Below are 12,521 nucleotides of genomic sequence, written 5' to 3' on the forward strand. Positions count from 1 at the left end.
CCATAACCCACACTTACAACATTATAACCTTAAACCCTAAAAAACGACATGAAATCAAATCATAAACTAAAAAACAAAAAAGTTTAATGAAATTAGATCTGGAACTAAAAACCGAAAACCTAATTAGAAAAATGACGAACACATTTTCGCTAATGAAGGTAAACCTAATCGAGATCGAGCGAGGAAAATAGAGAGAAGAAAACAGAGAGAAGGAGAATAAAAAAAATGAACGGAAATTGAAAAAAAGGGACGAAAATGAACAAAAAAATGAACGAAAATGAAAAAAAGAATGAAAATGAATAAAAAAAAAACGAACGGAAATGAAAAAAAAGGAACGAAAATAAGAAAGAAAGAACGAAAATGAACAAAAATAAAAAAAACAAACGGAAATACAAAAGAGAACAATTATAGATCTGAAATTACATTAACATTAATCAAAACAAACATCAAGAAATTATAGATCTGACAAACGAAAAATCATCACTTGTTGGTGTAATTGTTGTTGGGGTTGTGTCGAGGGTTGTGATGACGGTGTGGGTGTTTTTGGTGGTGCGGGTGTAGGTGTTGGCGGTGTTGGCGATGGGTGACTTCTTCGTCGTGGCTTGTACTTCTTCGTCGTGGCTTGTACTTCTGGTGTTGGCGGTGTTGTTGCAGATCTGATATTTGTTGTTGTGGAGAAGAGAGAGAATGAGGAGAGAGAATTTAATGAGGGAGAAGGAAGGATGTGAGAGTGGAGAGAGAATTTAATGAGGGAGAAGGAATGAAGGACGTGAGAAAGAAGAGGGAGAGGAGAGAGAATGAGCCCGCTTAATATGTTGATGAGCCCGCGATTAATTCCTTTAAAATTTATTTTTTTGAAAAAAGCCCATAAAGGGCTGCGTTTTTTAAAAAACGCAGCCCTTTATGGCTTATAGGGCTGCGTTTTTCAAAAAACGCAGCCCTTTATTACTTATAGGGCTGTGGTTTTAAAAAACCGCAGCCCTTTATTACTTATAGGGCTACGGTTTTTAAAAAACTGCATCCCTTCACTAATAGGGCTGCAGTTTTCTTTAAAAATGCAGCCCTTCATAAAAGAAGGGCTGCGTTTTAAAGAAAATGCAGCCCTTCCAGCGCAGCCCTTCCTTTTTTCCCCTAGCGTTTTATGGGCTTTTTTTTAGATAACTTTTACGTTAAAAGAAATTGCAAGGGCTTTAAGGGTTTCTCACAAATTAAAACTCAATGCAATAATCTCACAAATTTAAACTCCTGGCCCTCTTCTCTCTCACGCCTCTTCGTTCTCCCTCTTCTCTCTCACGCCTCTTCGTTCTCCCTCTTCTCTCTCACCCTCCTCCCTTCTCTCTCACCTCCCTTGTCCACTACTTCATCACTATGTAAGCTTATGATTAGCTTTCTCGCATTCACATTTCCCATTCTAGCAAATCTCCGAATATAAAATGAAATAATGCGAAAGAAGAAAAGACTGAAACCTTAAGAGCTGACTCCCAACGTAGAGCAGTAATATGTTCATGAAGAGATTCAAGAACAATCCTAGATAAGAGTCTCTTAGAGCTTATCCCTTTTTTCTTGTCAATTACAGCTTTTGTAGCTTCTCTTCTCAATATTACAGACATTGCCTTCTGAGATGCAATTTTCCTGTTTACCTCTTCTTTTGTTTCTTTTGCTTCTTTGTCTTTCATAGCAGGAAATTCCCATTTTTTCTGGAGAGAATCTGGTTCGTGTGAGGTTAAGGGTTTGGAGCGTAAAGTGGTTGAAGATGTTGGGTGGTGGTTTTGTGCAGGTGGGAATGGGAAGGTTGGTCCTGTAACCCTCCTCCCTTCTCTCTCACCCTTCCCCCGCCTGCCAGCACTACGACAAAAAATTATCTCTCCCCGTCCTCCTCCTCAAACCGGCGACTTTATTGTGCTCCTGCTACCATCGGTGCCGCCGGTCGGTGGAACTCCTTCTGACATTCGAAAATTATGGAAGGAAATTGCATTCGTGGATGCTCCGCTTAAGCCGAACTCCGCTCATCTCTTCCTCGTCGTCGAGCTCCACTTAAGCCGCCGTCGTCGTCGGTGATAATTTTTCTTTTTCAGATCTGTAATTTCGTGATCTTTGTTTTGATTAATGTTCATGTAATTTCAGCCCTATAATTTTTTTCTCTTTTGTATTTTCGATCGCTTTTTTTCATTTTCGTTCGTTTTTTTTAATTTTAGTTTGTTTTTTCATTCGTTTTTTTCATTTTCGATTTTTTTTTCATTTTCTTTCATTTTTCTTACTTTAAATTTTGACTATTCTTGATATGTAATTTCGTTTTTTTATTTTCGTTCGTCATTGTTGATATATAATTTCGTTCGTTCTTTTCTTTTTACTGTAAATTGTAATTTGATGTTCTTGTTGATTGTTAATAAATAATTTCGTTTTGTTTGTTTGTTGATTCGTTTTTTGATTTTTCCTGTTGTAAATTTCTGGATATATTTAGGAGTAAAAAATTGCCAATTTTTTTTTTCGGGTCAAAAGGGATGCGGTTATGGTCAAAATCGCAACTCTTTGTACAAGAAGGGCCGCGTTTTAGGCCCAAAACCACAGCCTTTCAATATGGAAGGTCTACGGTTTTGGGCTTAAAACGCAGCACTACGTTGTGAAAGGCTGCTACGAAAAGGGCTGCTAGCCAAAAACGCAGCCCTTAGGCCTGTTTTGACCGCATCCCTTCCGTTTTTTCCACTAGTGGATAGCTAAGTGGTTAGAGCATATTTTTTCGGTTCCAAGAGTTTTGAGATCGATTCTCGATCACCCTTGGCTCCTGAACCAACTTGAATGTAAAACAATGAAACTTTTTTATTATAAAATTTTTGATTTTCAATTTTTTCTTATAAAATTTGACCATTTGATATAAAAAAAATTCATTAAATAATCTTAAACCCACTAAATAATTTTTTTTGAATTCGCCAACTTTTCAAGATTTCTCCTTATCTAAAAAAACCTCCGTATTTCTTGGTTTGTTACATTATTGCCCACTTTCTACATTGTACCACACTTCCATTTCCATCTTCACTCTCACTTTGTACTTAATTTATCTTACAAACCAAAATGGAAATACATAAAAATTAGGGGTACAATTATAGTTTGGGGATAAAAATTAACTAATAATCTGCAATTGGTGATGAGGAGTGAAAGCTTGACATTTGACTATTCGACTAAGAAGAAATACAAGACTGGAGATTCAAGTGAAAAAAGAAAGAGAGAGCATATTAGTCGTGCAACCTGATTCCCATGGACTCGGTTCACGTTAATATTAGTGTGCATCAAGCCAAAAATCAGTATCATTTCTGAACAATTCGCTATATCATTCAGAAACCCATTATATCATGCAGAAACCCACTATATCACGCAAAAATTTATTATATCATTTAGGAACATACTATATTATGCATAATTACATGTTTATTAAACAATCCACTATATCATTCAGAAACCCACTATATCATGAAGAAACTCACTATATCATTTAGAAACATACTATATCATGTAGAAACTACATCGTTTCTGAATAATCTACTATATCATTATTCATTCAGACACTTTATCATGCAGAAACTCATTATACCATCCAGACACTTACTTTATCATGTAGAAACTCATTATATCATTTAGACACTCACTATCATTGTTTTTGAACGTTCATGCACCAGACGCGTAGACTACGCGTCGCACGCATCAGTTGCGTGGTACACTATCTATTCGTCCCATGCTTATTGATCTTTTGACCTTTGTTCGGGTCTAGGATAACAAGCTTTCATCGACATCATTTTAATAAAAGGGTTAGTCTTTTCATGCAAGGTCGAGTCTGTCCTGAAAAACAAGGATGCATCGAGGAAAAAACGGCCATGTTGAGTTAGAGTCATCATGCATGTCTACCTTCTCGATGTGTTCAACTAATCTTCCATATCAATCTTACCTTACCATATTCAATCAATTTCAAAAACTTATATTTTTCAAAATCAATCCTACGCCCTCTTCTATTCTGCCTTTTTCGAAAATATTCACTAATCATCATCATGCCACCTATTCAAAAAAATATTTTTAAAAATTAATCTATCATCTTTTCCTAACAAAAGATAAAACAAGGGGTTCCTTTGAAAAATGAATTTCGAAAATTCTAAGCCCTGTCCAAACACCTTCATTTAATTCAATTAACCAACTCCAATCCATCTTGCATTCATTTTAGGCCCCTATGAATTAGAGTCCATTTCGCATTCGTAAAAGATCCACCTAATTTGAGTCCATGCATTCATATTAGGCCCGCTAGCATTAGAGTCCATCTTAGGACAATAGAAGTCTTGCCCATGTCAAAATCTAGGCCCATTTGCATCTCTATGTGAACCCTAATCTATATCAAGCCTAGTCTAAGTCTAATCCAAGTCTATTCCAATCCATTTCTAATGTCAAGCCCATGTGCATTTTCAAGTCTAACTTCAAACCAATATAGGACTAAGTCCAAAATTAGGTCCATAGAAGGCCTAACTCATTTCCTAAGTCTAATAAAGTCCAATTCCAAACCATATAGGTCGAAGTCCGAACCATTAAGTCTAACGAAGCTAGCACCCTTTATGTCCATAACGACACCCTATAAGTTCATAACGACACCTAGAGGTGGGCATGGGCCGGGCCAGGACGGCCTGACACGAGCCCGTTTGAGGCCCGACCCGTTGTCTGCTACATGGGTCATGGGTCGGTCATGGTCAAAAAATTTTATTTCAGGCCCGCACTGGCGCGAGCCCGCCTAGATGGTCCGCGGGCCGAATGCCCCTTTATTTTGTTTTATAGCATAAAACTGTCATAAATCCAAAAAAACAACATAAAACACGAGCCAGACCCATAGGAGGCACAAGCTCGGCCCGAGGGCCCGTGGAAAAACTCTTGAAATTTTAGGCCCGACCCGACACAGCCCGCCACTCACAGGCTCGGGCCCCGCCCGACCCGTCATTTCCCTAAGCCCGCGGGCGGAGCCCGTGAACAGGCCTGGCCCGACCCATTCTCAGGTCTAACGACACCCTTTAAGTCCATTACAACACCTTGACCTAATGAAGCTAGTCATCCTTGAGTCCATAACAACACCCTTTAAGTCCATAACGACACCTTGACCTAGCGAAGCTAGTAATCCCTGTAAGTCCACAACGGTACCCTTTAAGTCCATAACAACACCATGACCTAGCAAAGCTAGTCATCCTTGTAAGTCCATAACAACACCCTTTAAGTCCATAACGGCACCCTTTAAGTCCATAACGACACCTTAATCTAGCAAAGCTAGTCATCCCTTTAAGTCCATAATGGCACCATGTAAGTCCACAATGGCACCTTGGCCTAGCAAAGCTAGTCATCCCCAAGACCATAAAGGCACCCTCCGAGTTTAGCAAAGCTACTCCTACCTTACATCTATAACAGTTCACATCCTCGAGTCTAGCGAAGCCAGTCTACCCTAAGTCCATAATGGCCCAAAATCATCAAGTTTGACAAAGTCAATTCCTTCCTAAGTCTAGCGAACCTAGCATAAGTAACCCTTTTGAGTCCAGTCTAGTCCAGTCCAGTCCATATCTGCATTTGCATATAGTTAGGCAAACGTCGCCATCATAACCATAGTCATAGCCATTTCTACTCATTTTCCATTTTCATTCCCATTACCATGTCCACTTTTATCCTCATTGATCATCTCTCATTTTTCATCTCCATTCTCATATCTCCATCCCTCATTTCCATGTCTCATTTCGAAAGCACCATTTCTTAAAATTCACAAGGTCTATTCGATTTCTTTTCAGAACGGTCGTGAGATTATAACTTGGGAACCCCCGACAGAGAGGATACAAGATCAACCTACCCCGGGACTCGTCAAACGCATTCTCACATTCTCAGACGAATCCTCTAAATCATCATTTGAAATGGGAGATGCTACTGAACAACTCAGTGCCATTATGGCCCAACTTCAACCGATGAACTCTCGTCTTGCGGAACAAGACAAAGAGATTAAGGCATTGAAAGAAAAACTAAATGAGGAAGAAGCGCAAAATGACACTCCTCCACCGCCACCACCTCCTGATGAAACCGAGACAGAATTGAGGTTTGAGAAACTCGAGCAATTCATCCAGTTAATCCCTGCGCTCGGTGGTCAAGGTCATGACATTATTGATCCTGAATCGAGGGAAAAACTCCCTAAAAAGGTAACATTGAGTCGAAAACCCAGAGGACCACTTGATAGCTTTCTCCATCACTATGGCTCTCAAGGGCATGAGCAAGGACTTGTTTGCTTATGTTTTTCCTTTAACCTCGGATGCATATCCATCCAAATGGTTGAGATCACTGAACAAAGCTAAGCTAAGTGACTAGGACTACATCAGAGAAGAGCTCCACAAACAATACATATACAATAGTCAGCTTCCCATTGGCCTTCGTGAGTTGGAATTAGCTAATCAGAATTCCAACAAAGATTTTGTTACCTTCCTTAACAGATGGAGGGAAAAAGCTATACAAATGACTATATAATATGACATTTCAGGAGGATCAAGTCTGACTGGTAATTCATAACCCGCAGCCTAAGTATGGGGATCATATCAAGTTCCAAAGGTAGGCCTCCTGATTGAAAAAGAGGTACAGGTTAACAAGAAGAAGGGTTCCAACAACAAGAGCTCTTTCAAGAGGAGTAATAAGATCCCTTCTACCTCTAAAATCAACAACATCAATGCCCTAACTATTGACAAAAGAGGTTATCAAGGACCTCAAAGGACATTCACTCCATTGGGCATGACTCTAGAAGAAGCCTTCACTAGGCTTCATGCAAAAGGAGCGCTTCAGCCTATCGGCTCTACTCCAGACCCTCCTTCTAAGAAAAGATCCAGTAAAAGAAATCCTAATGCCTATTGCAAGTACTAGCAAAGGGAACGAGGATATGACATCACAATGCTGGACTTTGAAGCATCACCTGGACAATATGGTTGAAGACACTAGATTGCCAATTTCGCCTGCAACAAAAGTCAGCAATAGCAGCAACCCCTTGGGAAGTGCCTAAATAATGCCGGTGCATGGTCATTTAACGCTAGTTTTGTAGGTTGAGTTAGAGAGTCCTTCCCCTAGCTCTTTCAATTCCCTTTCTGTCAAGTCTTTGTCATTTAGGTTTTTTTTAATTTCTAATAAGCCTTGTTCTATCTATTTCTAATTAATAAAAATTATTGCATTTTCATTTTCATCGGCCTTCCATTATTTTATTTATACTTCTAATTCAATGATGAAACTTAAATCACCTAATGAACTTGACTAATAATAATAAAAGGAGATCTGAAATAAAAAATGATAAAAAAAGAGGACATACTTTGGATTAGGAGTTGTTACCCTCTCCCTTCCATTAACATTCATAGGCCATCCACATACAACCAAAAAAAAGCAAAAATCCTTTAAACCATCATCTCCAATAGCCAAGTAGCCTTTCAATTCAAAACTCATAAATATCCTTCAAGCCTTCCAATACCCTAAACCAAACTTGTATGAAAGTCTTACTATATGAAAAACAAACATCAATGCCAGGAAAAAAAAAGTAAAAAATTCAAAGTGTGAGAAAAGGAAGAAGCCAAAAGCAAAAAAAAAAAAGGCACAAGACAAAAAGTAAAGAGTGCTAAAAGAAAGAGCCAAAGGTAAAAAAGAAATAAAAAGTAAAGCTAAGAGATTTGCACACAAGTTTTATCCCTCATTCAAATCTTTCAACCCATCAAAACCTTAGCCTATACTTCAAATCCATGATCCTATCTTAGCCCCTCCAATTAAATCTTCATCAAACCTAAAGCCTTTAACCTTTCAACCTTTCAACCTTTCATCAACCCTAACTCCTTATTCAAGGTATGCTCAAGCCCGCTATGTTAAAAACTTGAAAGGGCGGCCTAGGCAAAAGTTAGGGCGCGCACGCGAACACACACACACACACACACACACACACACACACACACACACACACACACACACACACACACACATATATATATATATATGTTATGTATATGTATATGCTAGTTTATGTGTGTGTGTGTGGGGGGGGGGTGTTTGTGTGGGTGTGGGTGTGGGTGTGGGTGTGGATGTGGGTGTGGGTGTGGGTGTGTGTGTGGGTGTGTGTGTGTGTGTGTGTGTGGGTGTGTGTGTGTTTGTGTGTGTGTGTGTGTGTGTTTGTGTGTGTGTGTGTGTGTGTGTTTGTGTGTGTGTGTGTGTGTGTGTGTGTGTGTGTGTGTGTGTGTGTGTGTGTGTGTGTGTGTGTGTGTGTGTGTGTGTGTGTGTGTGTGTGTGTACATATACATATACATATACATATACATATTGTTGTATAATATGAGCACTATAAGAGGGGGGGTGAATTATAGTGAGAGAATAAGCACTACTTTTTGCGGAATTAAAAGTAAACTTGGGAACAAACAATGGGAACACGAGAGATTTTACGAGGAAAAACTTCCTAGGCCTAGTAGGAAGAAACAACCTCGACCACAAGGGATTTTAAACAACTTTCCACTATAATAGGCCAAAACAACTCTGATTACAACCTATTACTTTTCTCTCGATTCTCAACTTAAGTCACTCAACTCAAGTTCCCAACGACAATTCCCAACAACTGACGTTTTCTCTCAAACTTCACTCGAAGTTCCTTTTTCTTTCTCTTTCTCTTGCTTCACTCAAAGCTTTCTCACACTTACAAGAGTTCACTCAAACCCTTTTTCCCAAAAATACACTTTATAAAACAATGGAAGAGTAATGAAAACTCGATTAATGTAAGTATGAATTCTCTTAAGGAAAATGCACTGACACTTTAGATAACTTAAGACAAATTAACTAAGTCAGACACACATTTGGTGTGACTAATAAAAGTCAGACACAATTTTTCTCAAGTGAATTAGGCGCCTATTTATAGACATTTAAGACAAGACATGATTTCCACTAACTTAGACCATTATCACATGTTCTCCATGATTTCTAATTAATTAATTAAATTAAATTATTTATTCTAAGTCATGTGCATCATCCACTAACCCATTACTTCATTCATAGAAGCAGTAACAAAGTACGTGGTTTTGCAAACTTGGAGAATAATTAATCTTATTTAATTTAATTAAATACCTTGGAGGATAATTAATTGCCACTAAATCCACTAACTCCATAAACTTGAAGCAGTAAATCATTTAGGCGTGTAAGCTAGAATTTAGGAAATAAATAAATAAAAATCCTTTAGCTAGTTTTTAGAGAAAAAATCTTTTTCAAAATCTTTTACAAAAACCGGAAAACAGATTTTTATTTCGAAAAATCCGAAACTTTAAAAACCGGAAATAATATTTTTTCGAAAACTAAATTTTTAAATAAAATATAAAAGATAAAATATATATTTTAAAAAGATAAGATTTGAAAATCAGAGATTTTAAAATCAGAAAATCTATTTAAAATCTTTTCCTAACAAACTTAAACTAACTTCCTAAAATTATGGATCTTAGTCAAATTATCCCTAAAAACTCTAACAACTATATTGGGCACACAATACCTTAGGCGCACAATATTAGTCACTTAGAGTTCCTAAATTAGTTTTAAAGTCTTGTTCCCTAATTATTAAGTCTTGTTCCTAAGCCTTGTTCCTATAGTGCCAGGTCTGTTCCTTTCATGGGAACAGAACCAAGTTCCTTTGAGAATTCACCACGAACTTAATAAAGCTATTACTCAACCTTAACAAGAAGATTAATAAATACCCTAATGTATTCTAATCTTCATTCCATGCTTGATTCTTCATTTCTCGAACATCTTTACTTCGATCTTGATTAATTCTCCGCTTTAATCTTCAATCAAGTATTCTCTTAGCTCGAGCATGAATTACCTTGCAACAACATAAATAAAATATACTATGTCTTTTGTGGTTAGGTCATCTTCAAAACTCAAGGGTCAACAATTTCCCCCTTTTTGAAGATGGCAACAAAAGGCATATACTAAAAATAATATATATAAGTCATATAAAAATAATTTTAACAAAGTATGTAACCAAGTTAAATTAATTATTATAGACTCGTTATTTTATTTTGTAAAGTCGAAATATGAGAACATAATTCATGACAAAAAAAAATTTACTCTGATTTGCCTTATCTTTCCCCCTTTGGCATCTTCAAAAACATAGTCCACGATTTCAAAAGATGAATTATATTCACTAAACACATCACACCACCAAACTTGTAAGAAATAAGTTGGTTAGTATAAGCAAATAAAGCATTCAACTCTCAAAAACCGCAATCCAAGAATATTAGCCATTCATTTAGACGCACACATGCAAAAAGATCAAACTTAGAATTAAGCAAACCAAGAAGTTCCATTGTAGCATGATTAAAGGAGAAGGATAGAAAAGACAAATATTAAACAAAGTTCATGTTCCCACACAAATAAAACAAGCTAAATGAGAAAAGTTTATGTTTAGGAGAGGGAGGTTGTTCTACTTCTTCCACCACATCATGAAGCTTTGCCATCACTTCTTGATGATTTTCGGCCATTGTATCATTTCCCTTGAGCACAATTCTTCCAACTTCAACAATCTTGAGTTCATAGCTTGAATCGAGGAAGAAAGTTCACCAAGCCGAGCCATTATTTCTTGTTGTCCATCCAAGGCTTTGTCAACTTTGCTCATAACCCCTTTTACCAACCCATTTAAATCCTTAGCTTCCGTAGCAAACTCCATCATTGCTTCCGAATGACCCATAACCAAGGAAAACAAAGAATCCAACCTTCTAGCATGAGCTAGAGTATATGTAGAACCAATGGTAGGATTTTGAGAAGTCGAGGGAGCTTGAGAAGGCTTGGGGTTTGCGGTTTGTTCCTTAGGTTTGGGAACAGCAGGTTGTTCCTCTAGAATGGGAACACCAACTGTTTCCTTAGCTTTAGGAACAGAACAGGAGGGTTTTGAGGTAGAGGGAGGGATAGTATCATTTGTGGTGCTAGGGTAGAGGGTGAGGCAGATTTTTGTGGAGATGGAGGAAAAGGAGGATTGGTTTCCATGGGAACAGGAGTCGGTTCCCTAGAAGGAGGTAGGTTAGATTCATAATCTTCCCTATCAATCACCTTTACTTCATCTTCCTCACAACTTTCTTCGGCATCAAGAATAGGAAAATTAAGCACTTTCATATTTTGAACCCTTTGACTAGCTCTAGTGCTCTTCATAACCGGTTTCACCACCTCATCAACCACCTTCTTCCCTTCTTTTTTAGTTTCTTCTTTTTCTTTTTCAATTTTCTTTTCTTTTTGATTTTTCTTTTCTTTTTCTTTTTCGATTTTCTTCTCTTCAACTTCTTTTTTTTCTTCTTCTTCTTCCACTTCATCATCCACATCATCATCATCCTCATCATCATCAAGATTAGCACGTCCCTTAATAACTTCTCCATTCACAACACAAACATTTAAGTTATTCAAGGCACGCACATTCAACATATTTCCCGTGGACACACTTATGGACTGAGTTCCCGAAATTTTCACTTTAAACTTAAGTAGAATTTCGGTTACTAAGGCTCCATAGCCAACAACAAATCCATTTTCAATGCAATGACTCAAATGTTGAATCATTAACGAAGGAAAGTTTATGTGTTTGTAGAAGCAAGACAATGAATGTAAATTAAATCCAACATGCTAACTTGAGCACGTTTGGAAAGGCGAGGCAATAAAGCTTTCTTGAGGATGTGAAACAAAATTTTGTGATAAGGGGAAAGAAGATTATGGTCAAGAAATGTTTTTCCTTTTGACCTCCATACTTAACAATCAATTGATCAAAGGAAATGTCCGAAAATGGATAGGAACCACGTTGTTTCTTGAAATACACATCTGTTCCTCTCACGGGAACACCAAGCAGTTTACCCAAACTTTTAGCATTAAAATCAATTTGAGTTCCTTTCACCAATGTGGAACAATTTCCTTCTTCATCCATGGAAAAGTTTTCACAAAATTCGTCCATCAATTTAGGAATCAAACTATTTCCATAACATTTCACAAAAAGATTTTCCCAACCTTGAAACTTAATCATATTAAGTAATTGACGAAAGTTTACTCTTTTGCACCAAGAAACATCAATAAAAAGTCCATGCACATACCTAGTTGCCGTGGAATTTTTTCGAACAACCCGAGTTGTTCCTCTCTCGGGAACATCTGATTCCCCCTCACTAGTTGCATGAGCTTCTTCAACCTCCATTTCAACCGATTCTTCTTGTTTCTTCCTTTTCCTTAGAATTCTTGATGAAGAATTGGGAGAAATATCCATGGGTGTTGGTGATTCAATTTTAGAGGATGAAGGAGAGGGTTTTTCGGCTTTGTGGGAGGAGAGAGAGTGATGAGTGTTTTTGGTAGTCATTTTTGTGGAGTAATTTTCGGTTTTATGAGAAGGAAGGAAAAAAATTTGTTTTGATTTAAGGAAAGAATAACATAAAACCGTGTATTTACACGTGTTTAAGAAAAAATCTTCAAAAAAATATCTTCAACTAACTTGAGAGATATAAGGAAAAATCAGA

The sequence above is a fragment of the Beta vulgaris genome, chromosome 8, assembly GCF_026745355.1.
Source record: "Beta vulgaris subsp. vulgaris cultivar EL10 chromosome 8, EL10.2, whole genome shotgun sequence".
NCBI lineage: Eukaryota > Viridiplantae > Streptophyta > Magnoliopsida > Caryophyllales > Amaranthaceae > Beta > Beta vulgaris.